Source organism: Podarcis gaigeae (genome assembly GCF_964106915.1).
Source record: "Podarcis gaigeae genome assembly, chromosome: 16".
NCBI lineage: Eukaryota > Metazoa > Chordata > Lepidosauria > Squamata > Lacertidae > Podarcis > Podarcis gaigeae.
Window position 1 is genome coordinate 35,394,988 of NC_139693.1, and position 22,536 is coordinate 35,417,523.

At 46.2% G+C, this 22,536-nt stretch overlaps 1 pseudogene across 1 annotated transcript; it reads left to right on the forward strand.

The window, feature by feature from the left end:
- The first annotated feature begins 14,527 nt into the window (after positions 1-14,527).
- On the forward strand, positions 14,528-19,806 carry LOC310834461 (PITH domain-containing protein 1 pseudogene; annotated as a pseudogene). The gene is made up of 2 exons: positions 14,528-14,605; positions 19,142-19,806. The product of its transcript is annotated as a PITH domain-containing protein 1 pseudogene (transcript).
- The last annotated feature ends 2,730 nt before the right edge of the window (positions 19,807-22,536 follow it).

Below are 22,536 nucleotides of genomic sequence, written 5' to 3' on the forward strand. Positions count from 1 at the left end.
CCCACAGCGCCACCTGCGTCCCCTTGGAAGAAGGTACAGGGTTATAAAGGCTAGGACTAGCCGCCTGAGAAACAGTTTCTACCCAAATGTAGATTTTGGTTTTAAACGCATTGTAAGGAGTCTGTATGGGAGTACATTGTATTTAAAAACGAGGTATCAGAGTTTTAGGGGCTAACCAGGTTGGGATAGCTGGGATAGCAGGCTTGTTGGGTTTTGAATGTCTTGTGTAGATGTTTCAATTTCATTGTTCTGTATGGGACAATGACAATAAAGATTATCGTATCACAATGAGAAGTAAATAAACCAGAAAATAACACTTGCAGCTGTAAGTATGTTATTTTCTCTTCTTTTAATAATTCCAATGTGTGTGTGTGGGGGGGGTGACAATAAATTTTCTGCACCGGGTACCACCTCACCTTGCTACGCCACTGCACCTGAATTCCAGTTGTTGCGAATAAGAAGTGGGAAGAATGCTCTTGCACTTCTGGGTTTTCCATCAGCATCTGACTGACCACTGTGAGAACAAGATGGTGGCCTTTGGCCTGAACCAACAGGGCTCTTCTGGTGTACTTATGAGGTTCCCAGTTCAGTCCCCTCGGAGTAGCATTCCCCAATGTCAGGTGTTTGAGTCTACCACACCCATTGCCCCTGACCACTAATTAGCATTGCAATGGAGGCTGATGGGATTTGTAGTCCAAACAGTTGGATTGTGTCAGGTAGGGGAAGGCTGCTGCAGAATCTCCAACATCGGCAGCGTGCATTACATGTGAACCTGCCCTTGTGAACTAAACAATATGCTGCTCTTTAGGCTCGTTTCTAAGTTTGGGGCCTTGTGAAATAGCACATAGCTTGTCAATTCACAAAGAACACCAGTTAAGCTTCTCTAATCAAATTTGATGTGATGTCTTAACTGATCCAGTGCAACTAAGTCACAGGCAAATGAGTCATGTGGCTTTGCAGTTCATCATATAACACTGACTATAGTTTGCTGTGATGTATAAACCAGTAAACTATGGCTAATGTTTGCCCTTCAGACTGGAATAGAAAGTCCCCCTTTCGAGTGTGGTTCCCAGTTCTCATTTGGTGGGCAAGTTCTAACCATAGTTCTGGTTTATACAGCACCACAAACGGAAGTCACAGCTCTGTTGCAAACTGAAGGCTGCACCCAAAGCTATTGGTCTGCTAGCTTAAGGGCCTTTGCACTCACAGAGGTCTGTTTCGCAGTGTTGCTCGGGAGAGGAATCTAATGCAATAGGTCCCACTGGCAGAGCTGTTGCGCTAAGAGTTTATGCTACTGGAAATGTTGTGAAACTACATTTTATTTTCCTGTTCTTTACAAATTCTACATAAAAATATAACTTGTTTGCTTTTGGAACCTCTTGTGTAATAATAACTTCTTGCATAATTCAATCGGGCAGTGGAATTAGTTCAATGCTGACTCCCTTTAACTTAGCATTATGTTCGATACAACCCTCAAAGGGTCCACATCTCCTTTCCACTGTTCAGTTCAGAAGGTTTAACCATGGCTGGATGCAATACCTGATTTGGCTAACTGTGCTATACGACCGTCTGTCAAATCAGTACCAGAAACCATAATTTGAAGGGGCCTTTCAGAGCATGGTTTGGGGGTGAGGAGGAGTTTGATGTAACTGAGTGAAAAAATCATAGTTACAGCTATTGCTCTGCATTTGGAATCTGCAACAACATGGAGAGCAGAATGAATTGTTGAGTTCCAAGGTTTAATCATAGTTTGAGTTCCTAGTTTGAGCTGTTGTGGAACAAACTAGAAGTGGAAACTTCTAATCTCCTCCCCTCATGTGGGAAAGGGAAGAGGAAGTGGTCTTCTCACAATGCCAAGCCATGGTTTGTTGGTTTACATCTGAATTCAGCTACTAGTTCAGCCTGTTGCTTAGAGATACAGCCAGTCTGATGGACAGCAGTTCTTTCTTTCTTTCTTTCTTTCTTTCTTTCTTTCTTTCTTTCTTTCTTTCTTTCTTTCTTCCCTCCCCTCACTTTAAGTTGTCTTCACATTTTTGGCTGAACGGCTGGTCCCAGAGTACAAAATAAAATGCATCACTTCTCTTGATAACTAGGCTGTTTCAAATCAGAAATCAGAGGTTGTGTAATACGGCAGAAATTAAAACAGAATTTTTCTGCCATTATACCAAACAGCCTGCTTAATAAGTGGGTAATGAAAAAGAATAATTTATCACGGCTTGTGAATTTTGACAGTTCTAAAAAGACGTCCTTAAGAGTTTCCCCAAAGGGAGAACAACCACGTTTCTTCCTCAACACACTGGCGTTAAATGTAATTTCTCTGTCTGTAGAATTTTGCTCTTGCTTGGTAGAAGGCCGTTCAGTTTCTTTTCTCCCCCCACTTCCATCCTACATCATAACCTATTTTAGGCAATTATCATCCACAAGTAATAAATCATCTTCATTCACTTCTCATGGGGTGTGAATAGATGTGAGAGAGAATTCTGGAGCCTTAATTTATATCAATGTTTGCATTACCATTAAATGAATTAAATGGGCTCTACAAATGTTTTCCCATAGATTTGCAATAAATGGAGAGGCTCCTTAAATACAGTTATCATTCTAATTGTCCACTTCTGCACATAATTTCTAAATGGCATGACAGAACAGAGAAAAAGAAAGGCAAAGTGGGGGAACATAGAACTCAGGTGGAACACAAGTCAAGCAGCAGAGTTGACATCCATATTTTTTAGGGATGGAAGAAACCAATGTCATATCCATATAGCAAGCCAGAAAGTAGGCAATACAACAGGTGTAGGTAACCACTGGCCTGGGGGGCCTGATAAAGTGTCCCCCCCCCACACACATTTTTTCTGCCTCCTCCAAAGACAAAATGGCAGTAGGGATGGGTGAAACTGTCAATTTGTGCTGCTCTCCATTTCTCATTTTCCCCCAAAGTGTCCATGTTTTCCCCTCTCTTAACACCAGAACTTGCAGGTGAATGAAGTAGACTGTTGGAAGAAGGCAGACAAAAGAAATGGCTTCCTTGCACGGCACAAAATCAGCACTGGCACACCACAGGGATGTGTGCTAAGTCCCTACCTGTATTCATTGTATACATACGATTGTGTATCATCTGACCCGTCTACTGCAATTATTAAGTTTGCAGAGGACACCACCATAATGGGTTTAATAACAGGTGGAGATGAATCAGCGTATAGAGGGGAGGTCCAAAAAATATGTACATGGTGCCTAGGGAACAACTTGCATCTTAATGTCAGCAAGACAAAGGAGATGGTATTAGACTTTCGGAGGAAGAGAGGAGAACTAGTCCCGCTGTACATTGGGGAGGGCAGTGTGGAGAGGGTCTATTCCTTTAAATTCCTAGGAGTTTATCTCTGGGAAGACCTTACTTGGAAAATACCGGTAAATACAACCCAGGTGGTTAAGAAAGCCCAACAGAGACTCCATCTCAGAGTATTGTGAAAGAACAATGTCAATCAACATTTGATGATCTCCTTCTACCGGTCAACAATAGAAAGTGTCCTTTCATACTGCATCATTGGTGTGGTACGCTGGTTTGACCTCAACTGATAGGAAGTGCCTACAGAGGGTGGTGAATACAGCACAAAATATTATGGGCTGTCCCGTGAATCCGCTGGATGAAATAGCGGAAGAACGTTGCCTCAGGAGAGTGAGAAAAATTCTCAGGGATGATTCAAACCCTGGCCGGCACTTTCTTGATCTCCTGCCCTCAGGCAGAAGATATAGAAGCATGATTAGTCGCACCAACAGGGTAAAGAACAGCTTCTATCCATGGGCTGTTGGGCTGCTGAATGAAAAGATAACAACAGGGCAACTGACTTTTGGGTTTGGTGGGTGTCCGTCAGTAAACGAGGGGAATTAAGACTAAGAGAGCTGAGTAGGGGGTGCTCATGTAATCTCACTGTATACAAGTTGTACAAGTGACAATAAAGTGTTTCATTTCATTTCACAAACAATGGCTCTTGCTCCCACCAGAAGGCGGCGATGGCCACCTACATGGATGGCTTCAAAAAAGGGTCAGACAAATTCATGATGGTTAAGGCTATCAAAGTAAGTAGCCCCAATGGCTATGTTCTGCCTCTATGCTGGAGATGGCATACTTCTGGGTACCAATTGCTGGAAACCACAGGAGAGAAGAGTACTCTTGCGCTCAGGTCCTGCTTTCGGGCTTCCCGTAGGCATCTGCGAAAGCAGACTGCTGGACTAGATGGGTCATTGGCCTGATCCAACAGCCTCTTCTTATGTTCTCTGGATGGCAAAGCGCTTAATCCACTTTTGCTGCACAAACCTAAAGACAAGGTGTGCCCTTGACTCCCTCCCACAAAACAGTGACTGTCTGGGGGCAGCCAGAGAGAGGGCCATCTGCACCACTGGCATGCAGGATCTGGCAGACTGGTGAAGGTAAATGGAGCTCACCTGCTAATAATAATAATAATAATTTATTTGTTCCCCAGCCACTCTGGGCAGCTTCCAACGAAGATTAAAAATACATTAAAATGACACACATAAAAAACTTCCCTGAACAGGGCTGCCTTCAGATATCTTCTAAATGTCAGGTAGTTGTTTATCTCTTTGATATCTGGTGGGAGGGGGTTCCACAGGGCGGGCGCCACTACCAAGAAGGCCCTCTGCCTGGTTCCCTGTAACTTGGCTTCTCGCAGCAAGGGAACCACCAGAAGGCCCTCGGCGCTGGACGTCAGGATCCGGGCAGAATGATGGGGGCACCTCTATTTTAGAGGACAGTCAGCACCTCCTAGCATCAAGGGCATCATGGCTATTATTACCACTAATTATAGTCGTACCTTGGAAGTCGAACGGAATCTGTTCCGGAAGTCCGTCTAACTTCCAAAACGTTCAGAAACCAAAGCACGGCTTCCGATTGGCTGCAAGAAGCTCCTGCAGCGATTCGGAAGCCGCAGAAGTTCTGCTGGGCGTTCAGGTTCCAAAGAACATTTGCAAACTGGAACACTCACTCCTGTGTTTGCGGCGTTCGGGAGCCAAAACGTCTGAGTAATAAGGCATTCGGGATCCAAGGTACGATTGTGTATTTTATACCACTCTTCCTCCAATGGGCTCAGATTGGCACACATAGTCCTCACTATTCAATCCTTTAAGCAACCTGTGGGGTAGGTTGGGGGGGAGAGAGGGGGAGGGAGAGGGGGAGGAGAAGGGGAGAGAGAACAGCCCAATGTCATCCAGTGAGTAGGGATTTTAGTCAGTTGGTTAGTTATGTTTTTATTTATAGCAATTAATTTTATTGATTGATTGATTGATTGATTGATTGCCCACCCATCTGGCTGGGCTTCCCCAGCCACTCTGGGAAGCTTCCAACAAAATATTAAAATACCGTAATACATCAAACATTAAAAGCTTCCCCAAACAGGGCTGCCTTCAGGTGTCTTCTAAAAGTTGTATAGTTGTTTATCTCCTTGATATCTGGTGAGAGGGCATTCCACAGGGCAGGTGCCACTACCGAGAAGGCCCTCTGCCTGTTTTCCTGTAACTTGGCTTCTCGCAGTGAGGGAACCACCAGAAGACCCTCGGGGCTGGACCTCAGTGTCTGGGTAGAACGATGGGGGTGGAGACGCTCCTTCAGATATACTGGACCAAGGCCGTTTAGGGCTTTAAAGGTCAGCACCAACACTTTGAATTGTGCTCGGAAATGTACTGAGAGCCAATGTAGGTGTGCTGGTCCTGGGGGCTAACTGAGAGGCGAGGCCCAAGTCCAGTCCGAGGTCGAAGGTGCAGTATGGAGGCAGTCCATAAAAGTTGAAGCTGGATGCAGGACAGGTAGTCAGGTGAGGTCAGGAGCTCCAGCAGGATAGCAGGACAGGGTTCAGGCAGGAACTGACAACCAACAAAGTTGCTCCCGCAACTTGGGACTGGGGCTGGCTGACTTTTATCTGCCTCCAGGCACAGGGTGGCTCCGATCCTCAGGTGACTCGCCTCTCCTGACCTGGAGGCGAGCACTCCTCCTGCAGTAACTTAGTTCCCTCCGCCTCTCTGCCCTGAGCCTCTGAAAATCAGGAGAGGCTGGAGGGTTACCGGACCCAGAGGCAACCTCAGCTTTCCCTGATGGGGCTGAGAGTGGAGCACCTGCAGGCAATGGGTCCTCCATCACCTCAGGAGCTAGAGCAGACTCAGCTGGTGCCTGCACCTGAGGATCCGGCACAGGTGAGGACCCTTCAGGCCCATGCCCCAGCCCCGGCTCAGCTGGTTCTGGAGGCAGGGAATCCTGTGCAGGCTGGGATCCCTCAGCTTCAGCATCTGAATCCCAGGCCATCACAGTAGGTGTTTGCTTCTATATTTCACCTTTCCTCCAGGAGCTCAAGCTGCATACATCGTTCTCCTCTTCCCCTGCCCATGTTATCCTCACAACAACCCCGCGAGGTAGGTTAGGCTGAGAGGCAGTGACTGACCCAAGACTACCCAGTGAGCCAGGTGGCTGAGTGGGGATTTGAACCCTGGACTCCTGGGTCCTAATCTGACACTTTAACCACCACACCGGCTCTCAACGCAAAGTCTCCCACAGTGGAGGCTGATCTATTTGGGAAAATGGGGCCAGGCTGCCCCCCCCCCCAGCCTCAGCCTGCTCTCATTCGGCCCCACCTGCCTGTCTTCTTGTTTACAACCAGAGGGAGTGGGTGACATTGCCTTGTCAGCTTCGTTCTCCTTAGTCTCAGTGCTGCCCTTGTAGAACTCAAAACTCATTCCCTGGGCCATTGTGTCTTATTGCAAGGGTAGATACATTCTGTTGAAAATGGGAGATGAACCAAGGGAAAGCCCATTTACAGCACGAGTTTTCTTTATTAAAAAATAAAAATAAAATCTACTGCTTTGATTATTTTTTAAAAAAACCATTTTCAAAATGAAAACATTATTTTTATATCTCAAAGTAGGGGAGCAGTGGGAAGTTGCTTTGCTCAGCATCTGCCCTTTAAAAACCACCACTGGATGTTCCATACACACAAACATATATCCATCTCTCTCTCTCTCTCTCTCTGTGTGTGTGTGTGTGTGTGTGTGTGTGTGTGTTCAAAAAACTGCATTTGACATCTTAAGCTAAGTTGTTCCTTGAGCCAAAATCCAGCAGAATGAAGGCTGTTCTGAATCTTTCCTTCTGTGTGGGTAATACATGTTATGCATATAATTAGGGGGAGGAGTACATATATAAAAATAAATATATTTGTGAAACTAACACACACAAATGCATTATATTAGAAGGTGCTTGCAAAAATTTGTACCTTACTCAAAACAGGAGAAACTCGCACACAAAAAACGCACAAGAGTTTTCGTGACGATTAGATAGATAGATAATACTTTATTTGGCTATAAGCCCACAAGGTAAAACCAATCAATAAATAAAATAGCATTTTACATTCTAAAATAATCGTCATTTCGTGACGATTAAAATCATCATCATCATCACAAATTGCTGCAAAAACGTGGAGACTGGAAAAATGAGAAACTTAGAGAACTAACACAGACCCTCCAAGTGTCCCTATTTTCCAGGGACGTCCCTGATCACGGTTTCTGATTTGATCCCGAAATGTCCCACTTTTCCTTTGCATGTCCCTATTTTCATTGGAGAAATGTTGGAGGATATGGAATTATCCAATCCCTGAGCCATCTGAAGGCAGTCTTGTATAGGGAAGTTTTAAAAAATGCTTAATGTTTAGTTATGTTTTATATATGTTGGAAGCTGCCCAGAGTGGCTGGGGCAACCCTGTAAGATGTAGGGGGAAAGGTATAAATAGTAAAATTATCATTATGGAATGGGATGTCCCTATTTTCACCAGAGAAATGTTGGAGGGTATGCTGACATGAAATAGATCCTTCCCTACATGGCCCCAAACCTTGCTCAGTTCGTGTGCCTCCCCCCCCCCCCCATCAAAGCAGATATGGTTGGTCTCCCTTGAGTGATACTCCCTATGGGGATGGGAAGCTATGGTAACCTCCATCCCTCTGCTATTGTCAGCAGGTCAAAGCACTGAATATCAATAGGCTAATTTCTTCCCCTGCGAACCCAAATTCCGGACTAGAACACTTAACTTCTCTTGAAAACGTCATTCACATCTTTACCGCACTACACTTCAAAGCCTCCTCTTCTCGTGGAAAATAACTTGTGGAAACTGGAAAGCGTAGCTATCGTTGCACAATTTAATTGTTAAATACATACTCGGTCACATGTACACACAGAGTTGCTGTTCTTTGTTTCTGCTGATGACAGCAGGACCGGCAACAGAGACAAAAGTCAGATCAGATTGCAGGTGGGTCGCTGTGTTCCTTCCACACCTCTGATCCTGCGTTAGGAGGGAACCTGGGTTTTGTCAGAGCAAGCCTGCCAAACCAGTTCCTTTGTCTGTAATGGCTTGGGCTGGCTAGTTAAACACCAGCCTTAGCATCAGTTTCTCTGTGCCATGCAGCAAATGGGTGAGCCACCCCACTCCTCACTGAGCGAGACAATAATCAGAGTTGCAGACCCTCCAGGTGTCCCTATTTTCCAGGGACGTCCCTGATTTAGAGAACTGTCCCGGTTTCTGATTTCATCCCGGAATGTCCCACTTTTCTTTAGGATGTCCCTGTTTTCATTGGAGAAATGTTGGAGAGTATGGAGTTGCTTGTGAGAGAGCTGGAAGCAGGCTGGAGGAAGACATTACAGGGACAGCCCTTGCTCTGTGCTGGGTTCAAAGCTGTGACTAACAGAGAAGCATAAGAGCCAACTCCTAGCGGCTGAGGGGTCTTCAGAGTCCCCCAATAAAATATTTGAGGGGGCTGGGGCCCCAAGTTGATAGGCAGTACCTTTCAAATGGTGTGTGCACACCACATTATGTGATTGATTATGTGGGGTGGGGGTTACTTGCCCCCCCCATATTTTATTCAAGTTGGCACTCCTGCAAAGAAGCAATATTTGTTGGAGTGTAAATGCTGTGGGCCTCTCCAGTCTATGCTTAGGTTGAATATATGTGTAAAGAAAACCAACAACAGTGGACCCTCGGGTTACGTACCTCTCTGGATACGTGACTTTTAGGTTACGAATGCGGCAAACCTGGAAGTATTATTCCGGGTTTTGCCGTGCACACATGCGCAGAAGTGCTCTGCACAGAAGCGGTGCCTCTACTTACGGATATTTCAGGGTAAGAACGGATGCCTGGAACGAGTTAAATTCGTATCCAGAGGGTCCACTGCATCTTAAAGACACCAAAGTCTACCCTGACCCAGTGGAGGAAGAGGAGTGTGGGGGGAGCGAACTGCCCCTGGCAATGTGATCCCAGTGGGGTGCCATCACAGCTGCCCCCCACCTGCAGGCAACATGCCATGCGATGCCCCCAGGACGCCCACCATGCCTCTGTGGGTGGTTCACCACGCCCCCAGGACGCGCACCAGCCCCGCCCCCGCCTGCTCTCCGCCCCACCCCCCACCCCGGTGCCAGAGCATGAAGCTCCAACACTGCACTGACCTTCCTGCAAGGAATCTGAACCCTGGGCAAGTGCTTGAAGCCCCTGGCGTCTCTCACCACTCGGAGACTAGAGTGGCACATTAATACACATTTATAGCAATATGATGGCAGCCTCAGACTTTGGGCGTCTGATTGCTAAGACACACAAAGCTTTGCTTTCTGAAAGAAGGAGGCTGTATGCAGGCTGACATCTCATCCTGCAGTTTGTTTTTCCTTTGGGGAGGGGCACCTAGCACATGAATTCAAACAGCGCATAGTTAACCCCCCCCCCACTTGTGAATCCCAGCAACTGGCTTTCTGATTCTCTGACAGTGAAGAGAGAACAGAGACATCATGTCTAGTAGCCACTGATATCCTTCTCCTCCATGAATTTGTCTAATCCTCTTTTAAAGCCATCGAAGTTGGTGGCCATAGGCACTGTGTGATGAAGGGCTTCCCTCTGTCAGTCCTGATTGTTCCAAAGCTCAGCAGAATTCCCAGCTACGAAGGACTTGGATTTCAGTGCTGTTGCTGTCTTGATGCTTCCACTGCAAAATAAACGATACAAGCTAGGAAAACACATGGTTTTGTTTGGTTTTGCAAATTTTATCCTAAGCAACATATGCAGCCTGCATAATAAGCATCATTAAGAGCACCCTGGGTTCTTGGTCTGTTTGAGCATCTCCAACACCCTTTATCGCTGCAGCATTTCAATATGATAAACGTATGCTTCAATTTCTCACTGTGGATTCAGTTACTGGCTTGTTGCTGTTTCTCTAATGAAATTTGCCTTGCACTTACCAGAACGACGCTTGTACACGTTGTCATGCTAGTAAATCTGCTGGAATTGCTTCCTTGGGCTTGCTGGGAAGCCACATATTAGGATAGCAAGGGCTATAGAATGCAACGCCCCATCTGCACTGTTGATTTAAAGCAGCATCAGAGCACGTTAAAGAGTCATGGCTTCTTCCCATGGTATAACAGCGCTTTCAGTATATGGTCTCTAGATACACACACACACCCGTATCTCTCTGCTCTTATATCTCAGCATATTTATTACTTGTATGCCCAACACATCCTCCAAAGAGCATGGTTCCTTCCCCAATTTTACCTTCACAACAACCCAGAAAGGTAGTAATTGAGGTAGTAAGTGCTTGCAGGGTTTGGGCATGGTCCAAATCCATTGCACACCTCTTACAAAAATCTGTGGGAATGTTCAGGGATGCAGGAGAGGATATGTTCTTTGATTATATCCTTTCCAACTTGTGTTAACAAGTTCTACAATTTAGCAGAGTAACATTCCCCTTTTTAAACCTGCACAACGGATGCGTTTGCTCAGGCTCGCTAAAGCCTCTAAAATAAGTTTCCTTGGTAATTTCCCCTTTAGGTAAAGGTAAAGGGACCCCTGACCATTAGGTCCAGTCATGACCGACTCTGGGGTTGCAGTGCTCATCTCGCTTTATTGGCCGAGGGAGCCGGCGTACAGCTTCCGGGTCATGTGGCTAGCATGACTAAGCTGCTTCTGGCGAACCAGAGCAGCGCACAGAAATGCCGTTTACCTTCCCGCCGGAGCGGTACCTATTTATCTATTTGTACTTTGACGTGATTTCGAACTGCTAGGTTGGCAGGAGCAGGGACGGAGCAACGGGAGCTCACCCCGTCGCAGAGATTCCAACCGCTGACCTTCTGATCGGCAAGTCCTAGGCTCTGTGGTTTAACCCACAGCCCCTCATAAAAAATAGACATGACACAGTCTTCTATAAAAGTATAAAAAGAGTTTACTCACACATTCTGTTCACAGATGGATCCCAGAAGGCAGACTTAAGTTACAAAAGTAATATACACCTGGAAACTATCCCATAAGGAGATAGCTCCTTTGTCCTCTCTCTTAGCATCTTAGGCTAAGCAGATGTTGCTTCTTTGACGAATGTAGTCAGAGAGAGAGATGGCGGCCTCCGTTGAGGTATTTTGTTACCCCCACAGGTGAGGCTATGCCCACCTCTGGTCACATGTAGAGTAAATCTGTCTAAGAGGAAACAGAAAGTTCCGACTGGCTGGTCCAGACATCTCCTTTTTATGTCCACTCTAGGGATGTTGTACTTGACTGCTCTGTGTTTCACATCCCACAAAATCAAACCTCTCTGTGCTCACTCCTATGACAAATATTAATCTTCATTCTTATCTTTGTTGCTCAACTGACTCTTCATGCTGGTCTTCACGGGTCATTTGCGTCAAAAGGATGCTAATACAGTGTGTGTAGGGGGAAAGGATGAAACCGCAAGGGCTTCACTTCCTGTCTCCCCACTTCCAAAATTCTTTGCAGTGTTGCTTTTAAATTCCTTCCGTAGCCAAGGCTCAGATGCCCTTCTTTTCCAGAACCCCCAACTGCGTGCAAATAATTATTTTCACCCTGCTGGAGCTTTGATAACGCTCTTAAGAGCTGCCTTTTGCTCAGCCACTTCAGCCTTTGTTCCCCACTGCAGTTGTTTTCTTCCTTCCAAAAAAAAAAAAAAAAAGAAAAAAAGAAAAAAAACGGGGAGAAGAAGGGTCAGGGAAAACTCAGTGGTTATGTGTGAGGGAAACAGTAACACTCAGAAGAGATGAAAACAAAGAGCAGAAAATCTGGGTCGAAGAAGTGCACATCTCCGAATGCAAGTAGGCAAGTTTTAAGCCTCTAAAATTATTTTTCAAAGTAGGCAGGAAGATCTGGGGCACAGATTGTTGCCAGGCAGGTGCTGGGTTTACAAAAGGCTATACAAACCCTAACTTTGCCCTTCCAGCAGTCAGTAATCGCCTAGCCAAATTAGACATGTATTACACTGATTTTTTAAAAAGATATTTTGGGATCAATCCTAAGATCAGACCTGCAGGGATGAGCGGCTCAGGAATCCTGTGGATCCCTGGCTCAGTGAGCTGGTTCCGGGAACAGCTGGGCCACACAGATTTAAGCCCCCAACCCCAGCTCAGTCAGAGATCCACTGGCATTAGTTCCCAACCTGGTTCAACCAGGACCCATCAGACCATAATACATAAGCTGGACCTGGTGGATCAGGCTCATCTAGTTCAGCATCCTGTCTTTACAATAGACCTCCAGATGCATGTAGGAAGCCCACAAGCAAGAGTGAAATACGACACTTTAGATGGTGGGCATAATTTTCCATTTCCAAATGTTTCCCCACATTGAATAACAAACAACTCAAATTTCCACACAACACTCTCACACAGGGCAGAAAGTTCTAAGCTATCCCTCTCCCAGACCCTCCAAGTGTTCCTATTTTCCAGGGACAGTCCCAGTTTTACAGAAGCCACCCTGGTTTCAGATTTGGTCCCAGAATGTCCCGCTTTTCCTTCCGACGTCATTATTTTCATTGGAGAAATGTTGGAAGGTTTGGAGTTATGCAACCCCTGAGCCAAGGAGATAAGTAACTATACAACCTTTAGAAGACATCTGAAGGCAATCCTGCATAGGGAAGGTTTTTAATGTTTAATGTTTTATTGTTTTTTCATATATGTTGTGTAAGGGACGCGGATGGCGCTGTGGGTTAAACCACAGAGCCTAGGACTTGCCAATCAGAAGCTTGGCGGTTCGAATCCCCGCGACGGTGTGAGCTCCCGTTGTTCGGTCCCTGCTCCTGCCAACCTAGCAGTATGAAAGCATTTCAAAGTGCAAGTAGATAAATAGGTACCACTCTGGTGGGAAGGTAAACGGCATTTCTGTGCACTGCTCTGGTTCGCCAGAAGCAGCTTAGTCATGCTGGCCACATGACCCGGAAGCTGTACTCCGGCTCCCTTGGCCAATAAAGTGAGGTGAGCGCCGCAACCCCAGAGTCGGCCACGACTGGACCTAATGGTCAGGGGTCCCTTTGCCTTTAGCAAGAGTATAGTAGTAGTAGTAGTAGTAGTAGTAGTAGTAGTAGTAATAATAATAATAATAATAATAATAATAATAATAATAATAGGGAAATATGTCCCTATTTTCATCAGAGAAATGTTGGAGAGTATTCATTTTGCATGGGGTTTCTAAATGTAGGGGAACATTCAGAATCGTGGCCATCCAACTGCAAGCAGCAGTGGGATAACTACTTCAACCTGGTGCTGAAGCCTACAGTACAAGGAGAGTCACAGCAGTTGACTTTTTTGTGAAGCTCCGAATCCTGCTGGTGGACCACTGGCAAATTTGCCTGACTCCAATTTCTCCCTCCTATTCAATGTGCTTTACAGTGTCAGATGGTAGACAGGGCCACTCTGTGTGGTGATATGGCCTTGGAATTCAGCACCAATCCAGACACAGAGTTGGAGGTTGCAGAGGCATCAGCTAAGGAGTTGAACCAGGTTCAAGACAGTGAGCCTGCTGCTATACGTCAGGAGGTCTCTTGACCTGCAGATGAGAGACAACCCACAGACCAATTCCCTGTAGAAACAGGACCTATAGAGGCAGAGCCAAGACCTTCATAGGCACCTTCCCCTGAGCTGGAGGAACCCAATGCCTCCTGCAGTACCTCACTGGTCCAGCAGTACAGCGAATGCATCAAGCTTCCTGCCTTATAGCCTATCATGCTTGGATTGGATGCCTCAGCAAGTTTCAGGACCACAGACAGCTCTGAGTGAGAAACGTGCTCTGGCGGCTTGAAAGCAAACCAAGCCTTTCTAAGCGTCTGCTCCAAGACTATTTCTCACTGGCTCCTTTCCCTTGTGGATAAATCTAGATTCTGGGAATGGCTTTGATGTTGTTGAGTTTCTTTCACAATGAGGCGGTATATAAATTTTATGAAGTAAAAAATAAATAAATAGAGTCACATAATTGTAGAGTTGGAAGGGACCACAAGGGTCATCTAGTCCAGGCACGTCCAACCCCCAAGAGACTGTGATTTACTCCTAGGATAAAAAAAACTGGCAGTGATCTACCCATTGGAGGGAGGAAGAGCGTGCATGGGATGGATGGATTGCCCAGATTTGTGCTTTGTTTGTGGAGGATTGCCCAGAGTTCTTGAGCCCAGAGTTCTTCAGCTTTTATTTCTTAACTTTCGGTAAACTTTATTTAATCCCATGATCAATAAGGGTTCCGCGATGTACCAGGATCAACCGGGGATCTACTGGTACATCGCGATCTACTGGTTGGACATTTCTAGTCCAACCCCCTACAATGTGTGAATAACTTTAAATACAGTGGTACCTTGGGTTACAGATGCTTCAGGTTACAGACGCTTCAGGTTACAGACTCCACTAACCCAGAAATAGTACCTTGGATTAAGAACTTTGCTTCAGGATGAGAACAGAAATTGCGCAGCGGCAGCAGCGGGAGGCCCCATTAGCTCCAGTGGTACCTCAGGTTAAGAACAGTTTCAGGTTAAGACCGGACCTCTAGAACGAATTAAGTTCTTAACCTGAGGTACCACTGTAACTTAAAGAGTTATGTTTAAATAACTTAAAGGGTCAGCCCTCTGGCCTGAAAGCTGTCATTCTTCCAACTGTAGCTCAGTGGTAAGAGTGGTAAGAGCACACTGGCAGCCAGTGTGGTGTAGTGGTTAAGAGCGGTAGCCTTGCAATCTGGTGAACTGGGTTCGATTCCCCGCTCCTTCAAATTTCAAATTTCAAATTTATTTATTTACGGCTATTAGCCCATAAAATATGTACAAACATAAAAGCACAGAAACATAAAAACCAATACATCTAACAACAGAAGGGGAACACCACGATGCAAGGGTGGGTCATTGAGCAGTGACAAATAACAGCTTGGGGCCCGGAAAGATCCAAGGGACGGTTCACAGAAAAAGGAGAACTGGAGACGAGATCCATCATGCACTCTCATCATAACTGTCCGATTAGTTTTTGTTGTTGATGTTGTTTTTTGGTGGTTTTTGTGTGTGAGATAACCACATTCAGGAATCTCGTCACCTGCAGAGTTACAGAAGGATCTGTATCCTGCAAAAGCAGTGCGGCATGTGACTCAACAGGCCTGCCAACCAAGCACAGTAAAGCAGGACCCAGGAATTTAGTCCTGGCTATGCTATGTAAGGGACAGTTGAACATTATATGTGGAAGAGATTCAACTGTTTTCCCGTCACACTCGCATAGCGGAGACACCAAACCCTTGGAAAATCTGTGGCTCAGCAGGTTCGATGGAAAAACATTGAACCTTGCACGAATAAATGCAAGTCGGTGTGGTACAGATGAAAGAGATGACATATATGATGGAAGGCCAAGTGGTGGGGTTATTCCATGATACCTGGGGGAGCAGACACCCCCACCCCTGGAGAGGTTGTGTTGATTTTCAATGTCTGCTAATCTTTGCTCGATAAGGCTTTTGGCTGACCGTAGGTTCATCTTTAAGGAGTCCGCTGGGGAAATTCCGATGCTCAGAAGTTTGGCATGGATTTTTCCTACCCACGGATTAACAAAGTCATCCCGCCAGAGGCACTGAAAGAGATAATGGTCGGGAAGCCTATGCCAGCTGGACAGCCAGTAGCCAAAGACTCGCTTCCAGATGACAGTCTCCAATGATGCAATCCTTAGCTCCAGATGTATGGCTGCATTGCTCACACACATGGGGAGTTTGAGGAGGCGACGGAGAAACTGATTCTGCAATGTCCCCAGCGATGTTAAATTGGACCCTGGGGCCCAGAGTGGGGCAGCATAACAGAGGGTGGAAACCACTTTTGCGTGGTACACCTTCAATGCAGAAGGGATGTGGGAGGCTCCGTCGACCGCAAAAAATTGGAGTAGAGTGTAAAGTATTGTTTTCCCTTTGTTCAGTAAATACTGTATCTGTGGCTTCCAGCTTAGGTTGTAGTGAAAAAAGACTCCCAGGTATTTAAATTTGAAAACCTGTTCTAATTGGACTCCATCTAACTTCCAGCTGTAAGTTTTCCGAGACCTGGTAAAGACCAGTACTTTAGATTTTCCATGATTAATTGTCAGATGGTTGAGTTTGCAATAAGCCGCAAAAATCTTTAGAGCTCTGCATAAACCGACTCTAGAGTAGGAAAGGATCGCTGCATCGTCAGCATATAGGAGCAGAGGGCAGCGAAAATCAGCTAGGCAGGGGGCATGAATGTTGGCTTGAGACTCACTCAGAAAGAGCTTCATGTCGCTAATAAACAAGTTGAAGAGGAGTGGGGCCAAAATGCAGCCTTGGCGCACTCCTCTATTTATTGGGACCTCATTGGATAGGTTTCCCGCCGGTGTGAGTCTCACTCTAGCCGACGACCCGTGGTGTAATTGAGTTATAAGCCATAACAGCCTTCTATCTATGCCCCATCTCTCTAATTTCTTCCATAGACAGTTTCTTGGGATACTGTCGAAGGCGGCCTTTAGGTCTATGAAAGCGACACATAGGCGCCCCCGACTCGGGGCAGAATATTTTCTGGCAAGATGATACATAATTACCATATGGTCAGTGGTCGAATAATTGTTCCTAAAGCCCGCTTGCTCATGGCCAATGAAATTTGAGTCGTATGCCCAATGGGACAGCTTAGACAGCAAAAATTTTGCATAGATTTTCCCGATGATAGACAAAAGGCTGATGTTCCGGTAGTTCTCTGGGTCAGCAGGGGGACCCTTTTTATGGACTGGTACGATCACGGCCTCCTTCCATGACCTAGGGATAAGCCCCGTAGAATTAATTGCATCAAAGACTTTGGCCAGAATTTCAGCCCACCACCTCGGTTGCGCAACAATAGCCTCAGCAGGGACTAGATCCGGCCCAGGGGCTTTGCCTGTTTTCAGATCTAGTATCAAGTCCATTATCAGCTCTGGGTGACCTTGGGCTGGTCACACTTCTCTAAAGTCTCTCAGCCTCACCCACCTCGCAGAGTGTTTGTTGTGGGGGAGGAAGGGAAAGGAGAATGTTAGCCGCTTTGAGACTCCTTCGGGTAGTGATAAAGCGGGATATCAAATCCAAATTCTTCTTCTTCTCTGCATGAAGAAGAAGAAAAACCCAGGTTCAATCTGCTGAATCTCCAGTCAGGGCTGGCAGGGACTCCATGTCTGAAACCCTGGAGAGCTGTTGCCAGTCAATGACCTGGTGGCTAGATGGACCAATGTTTCTCTGCTCATGGGGGGAACTGGTGTCTCCACAATGGAGCGAGACTTCTTAAGGTGCTGGCTCAAGCTGGTGGGGAGGGAAAGCATTTGGTTTCTGCTTCAGGTTTCAAATGCCCTTGGCTGGCACTGGTTGTAGCAAAATCTAATGAGAAGTTGCAGCCTTCTGCCTGACCTGCTGCCCTTACTAAGCCTCTGAACAAGCTTCTTGCTAACTGCCTTGAATACGTGTGTTGTTATCCCATACTGAAAGTTTAAATAACTTCCAAGATACTTAATGATCCCGGGTATCCAACTTTATCCCCAACTCAAATGGTAATCAAGGCAGATGTCCCCATTGACTCAAGTGGCGCAATCAGGTATTTTTAAACTCTGGACCCAATGTGGAAGCAGACTCAATGTGAGGCACAGGATTTCTGCCATGACAGCACCGTTCCACCCCAAGCACCCAACACCTGATTATGCTACTCTCATCATGAATGCAGATACACTGGGGAGTTTGTAAAGACTAGAAGATGACTCATTCTGCCCTTGAAAACATATTTGGGGAGAGGATATAATGTATACATTAATTCCATCAGAGGACTCTGGGTTCCATGGCTCCACCTTTTTGTACCAGTTGGAGACCTATTATCGCTAAACCTTTCTTCTGATTTCTGAATCTGCTATAGGCGCTGTTAGAATTACAGCTGCGATAACGGGCAGCGGGGGGGGGGGGTAACTGGGAGTGGTGGGGCCAGGCATGGGATTTGAATTAATGCTTTTAGACAAATCTCCATTCCGTTTCTAATTCTAATGCTAATTGCATTTGTGGATCAAAGCCCGCTCGTCAAAAGTTTCCGCTTCAAAACTGTACGCGAAAAGATTTGACTTTTATTTTGCGGGGAGCGTGCTTTGCAACGGAGACCAAACACAGTTCCAAAAAATCAAATAAAGGGATGGCCACTCTGGGACCAACCTCTCTCTGTGTTTTAACTTCCTTTCATCTGAATTTCATGGCTCTGATAACGCCAGAGAATAAGGAAGGTCTAAATGGGATGCTTAGCCACAGGTGGCCTCCCCCCTGCCCCAAATTGCTCATTTTTGTATTGCCGATTCTCTCTTGCAACACCCATGTGCTCTGTGTGCCTTGTGAGCCTGTTTTGTGGATTTACATCCTGCTTTCCCACCAGCTAGTTGTCAAAGCAGCTGGGGGGGGAGGAGGAGTGCTCTGAGGACAGAGAAAGTATTGAGAATACCAAGGATACGCACACATCAGCGCTCAAGAAGACCAAATCACCCAAGCAAAGATCAACTGGCTCAGGAAGCCCTCTTCTTCTAGAAGGACTCATTGTGCAGGCCTGGGACCTTTACCTGTGCATCGACCGCGAGCGCCCGGAGTGCCTGAACAAGCAGAGGGCATAGCTGTCAAGCGTCCCTTATTTGGTGGGACAGTCCCTTATCCCAGCGCCATGTCCCACTGCTGTCCCTTATTGATGAGGCTTTGTTTGGCTGTTGGCTGGGCTTTCTGCCTTTGGCTCAGAGGGGCTCAGAAGTTGAACATACCTGTGCCCGGAAAATCCCTTATTTTGGCTGCTGATCCCTTATTTTCGAGGCTGCTGGTCCCTTATTTTCAAATCTGTAAGCTGACAGCTATGGCAGAGGGAAGGCAGTGGGGCTTTCATCTTCCACGCCTGGGACCGTGGGGACTGCCAGAAGTTTGTAGAAAGCGATGATGATGAAGAACTTTTGTTTAATATTCCTTTTACCGGCAATGTGAAACTACAAGGGATAATTGTGATGGGAGAGGATGATGACACACACCCATCAGAAATGAGACTTTTTAAGAACATTCCTCACATGTCTTTTGCTGATACTGCCAGAGAACCAGATCAGATGTTCAGCCTGAATCGTGATGTTACTGGAGAACTGGAATATCCTACAAAAATTGCTCGCTTCTCAAATGTTTATCATCTGTCTATCCACATCTCCAAGTTGTGCTGAGCCAATGGAGATCTTTTACACAGGCCTGAGGGGAGAATGGACAGAACCTCATCGAGATGAAGTGACGATCTGCAACGACGAAGCAGCAGCAAACCTAGCCGACCACAAAATTGATCAGATCACACCGGAGACGTACTTCATTTCCTAAGTGGTTTGTGCCCCACCAGACTGCTGTGGAGTCTTGGAAGACTGTCAAACACTTGAGGCTATAAGAAGCATTGTAGAGTTCATTCTTTTGTGGGTGTGGGTGTGGCTGCTTTGGTAAAGCAGGGCACCAAATGCTGGCAATTAGGTACCAATAATTATACCATTGCTAAGGACAATCATGGCTTGAGATCTTATAAATATTGAAGGAGTAGGTTTTGGAAATATTGGCCTTTGCCTTCCTGTAATGCAGTTGTCTCAACTGTGTTGTATCTGTCAGGGCAGAAGTTGTTTTTTTTCAGTCAGTGATCTTCCTGTTCAGTTGCTGCTTCTGCTGGCATACATAAAGGTGTGAGGATGGTGGGAGATTTGGTCTGGGAGTGTTGTACCATCTGAGATTCTGTTCTGCCTCTTGAATGTACTTTACACAGGGGGATAAGTTATTGGTGTTCTAGATGAGCTCTTGGCTAATTTCAAAAGTTAATGTGACTTGTACATGGCAGTACAGTGGTACCTCAGGTCAAGTACTTAATTCGTTCCGGAGGTCTGTACTTAACCTGAAACTGTTCTTAACCTGAAGCACCACTTTAGCTAATGGGGCCTCCTGCTGCTGCTGTGCTGCCGGAGCACGATTTCTGTTCTCATCCTGAAGCAAAGTTCTTAACCTGAAGCACTATTTCTTGGTTAGCAGAGTCTGTAACCTGAGGTGTATGTAACCTGAAGCGTATGTAACCTGAGGTACCACTGTATTCATTTGATGCACCAATGTACTGCATGCTTTTCCTTGAATATCATCCAGTAAGTTGCTTGCCAAAATGCAAGCTTCAACTATGCATCTAAAACCTGAAGAGGAGTGTTTCTCTCTCCTGGGCTTAACTTTCTAACCAATGTGGCTTAATTTTTTCTAATAAACATGTCAAAGAACATGTAAATAGATAGATACTGTAGATAGATGATAGATAGATAGATAGATAGATAGATAGATAGATAGATAGATAGATGATAGAAGGACTCGTTGTCCAGCCTGGGTAGGTGGAATCAGCCTAGGGCAGGGGTCTGCAAAGTCTTTGTGGCTTGGGCTGGTTCATGGTTCCACAGATGCCGCGGTGGGCCAGAGTGCGCGCACACTCACGCATGTGCAAATGCTATTTCTGGTCTCCTTCCTGCATGGAGGAGGCGTGCACAGCTTCCCATTAGCTGCAGGAGCTTCCTGCAGCCAATGGGAAGCCGGCCAGCGTCGCAGAAGGTGGTCCCTGCTCTGCTCCGTGCCGGTTTAGTGCAGTGCACGTGAGCAGACCAAACAGGCGGTGGGGTCCCCAAGTGGGTGGCGGGGGTCCATGGGCCAATTAAATGACCCCCATGGACCACTTGTGGCCCATGGGCCTTAGGTTGCCAACCCCTGGCCTAGGGCCTGAAGGTCCTTCACTGAGAAGACTGCAGTTTAGTCAATCACCACATGGGGAAGTATTACGAAAATCCATATTATCCTCCCAACATTATTTTGCAGTTGTTTAAACACCCCCCTCCCAGTGTTTCTCTCTCTTGACCCCAAAGCCTTGTCTGCAGATATAGCTGTATGTCTTCCAAAGGTCAGTGTCTTTAGGAATCATCTCTTGGAATGACGTTGTTGTCAGGAGCTCATCCTACACTAGGGCTGCTGAGCCTTTTTCCAGTTAAATGTTTCGGTTTGCTTGTCCTCACCTGTCGCAGTGGTCCAGGTGTGCCAGAGGCGGATTTGCACAGGTGGCTTAGGCGCAAGATTTTGCTGCTGTCATAATACAAGAGCAAGAAAGCACCCTGTGGATCAGCTGCTTTAGGAAGAAAAAGGGTGCTTGTAGGAAGCATAATTACTAAACACAAGTATCGTATTTTTTGCTCTATAAGAAGCACCAGGCCATAAGACGCACCTAGCTTTTGGAGGAGGAAAACAAGAAAAAAAAAATCTGAATCCCAGAAGCCTGCCATCGCTCCATAAGACGCACACACATTTCCCCTTACTTTTTAGGAGGGAAAAAGTGTGTCTTATAGAGCAAAAAATATGGTATATAATGGAGTGAGGAAACTAGCAGCAAAACCTAATCAGATTAACCCAGGGGGGAAAGTCCCATTGATCTCAACTGGATTTGCTTCCATGCATGCAGCTAAGGCAGGGGTCAGCAAACTTTTTCAGCAGGGGGCCGGTCCACTGTCCCTCAGACCTTGTGGGGGGCCGGACTATTTTTTTTTTGGGGGGGGGAAATGAACGAATTCATATGCCCCACAAATAACCCAGAGATGCATTTTAAATAAAAGGACAAATTATACTCATGTAAAAGCACGCCGATTCCTGGACCGTCCGTGGGCCAGATTGAGAAGGCGATTGGGCCGGATCTGGCCCCCAGGCCTTAGTTTGCCTACCCATGAGCTAAGGGCACCTTCCACACCTGATGAGGCTTGGCATGGTTAAACCTGTATAGACTTGGATGCTCCACAAAATGCCTTTCACTTTTGATTTAGCAATGATGGCATAAATAGCAGGCAGGCAGCTCAAAGGGGGGGGGGGGTTGAAACCACCAAAACACCCCAAGAGAATTTAATTTTGGTAGCGGGGAAAAACCCCTGGGCCTTCAGCAAGGAACAATTGGACTGATTTGGGCTGGAAGTCAAAGGGAAGCCAGAGAGAATGGTGGAACCGAAGTGTGAAAAGCAGGATTAGGTGCCTTTAAAAAAAAAAAGACTACTAAGATGGTGTTCAAGAAGGAGGTGGCAAAAGCAGGGGGTGAGATTCGGAGGGAGAAAAAGCCAATTAGTGGAGTATGAAATAAATCCCCCTCCCTGTTTTTTTTTTTGGGGGGGGGAAGAAGAGTAAAAGCTAATTCTGGAAATAAAGAGCCAGAAGTCAGATTACGGAAAGGCATTTGAGAAGGGAA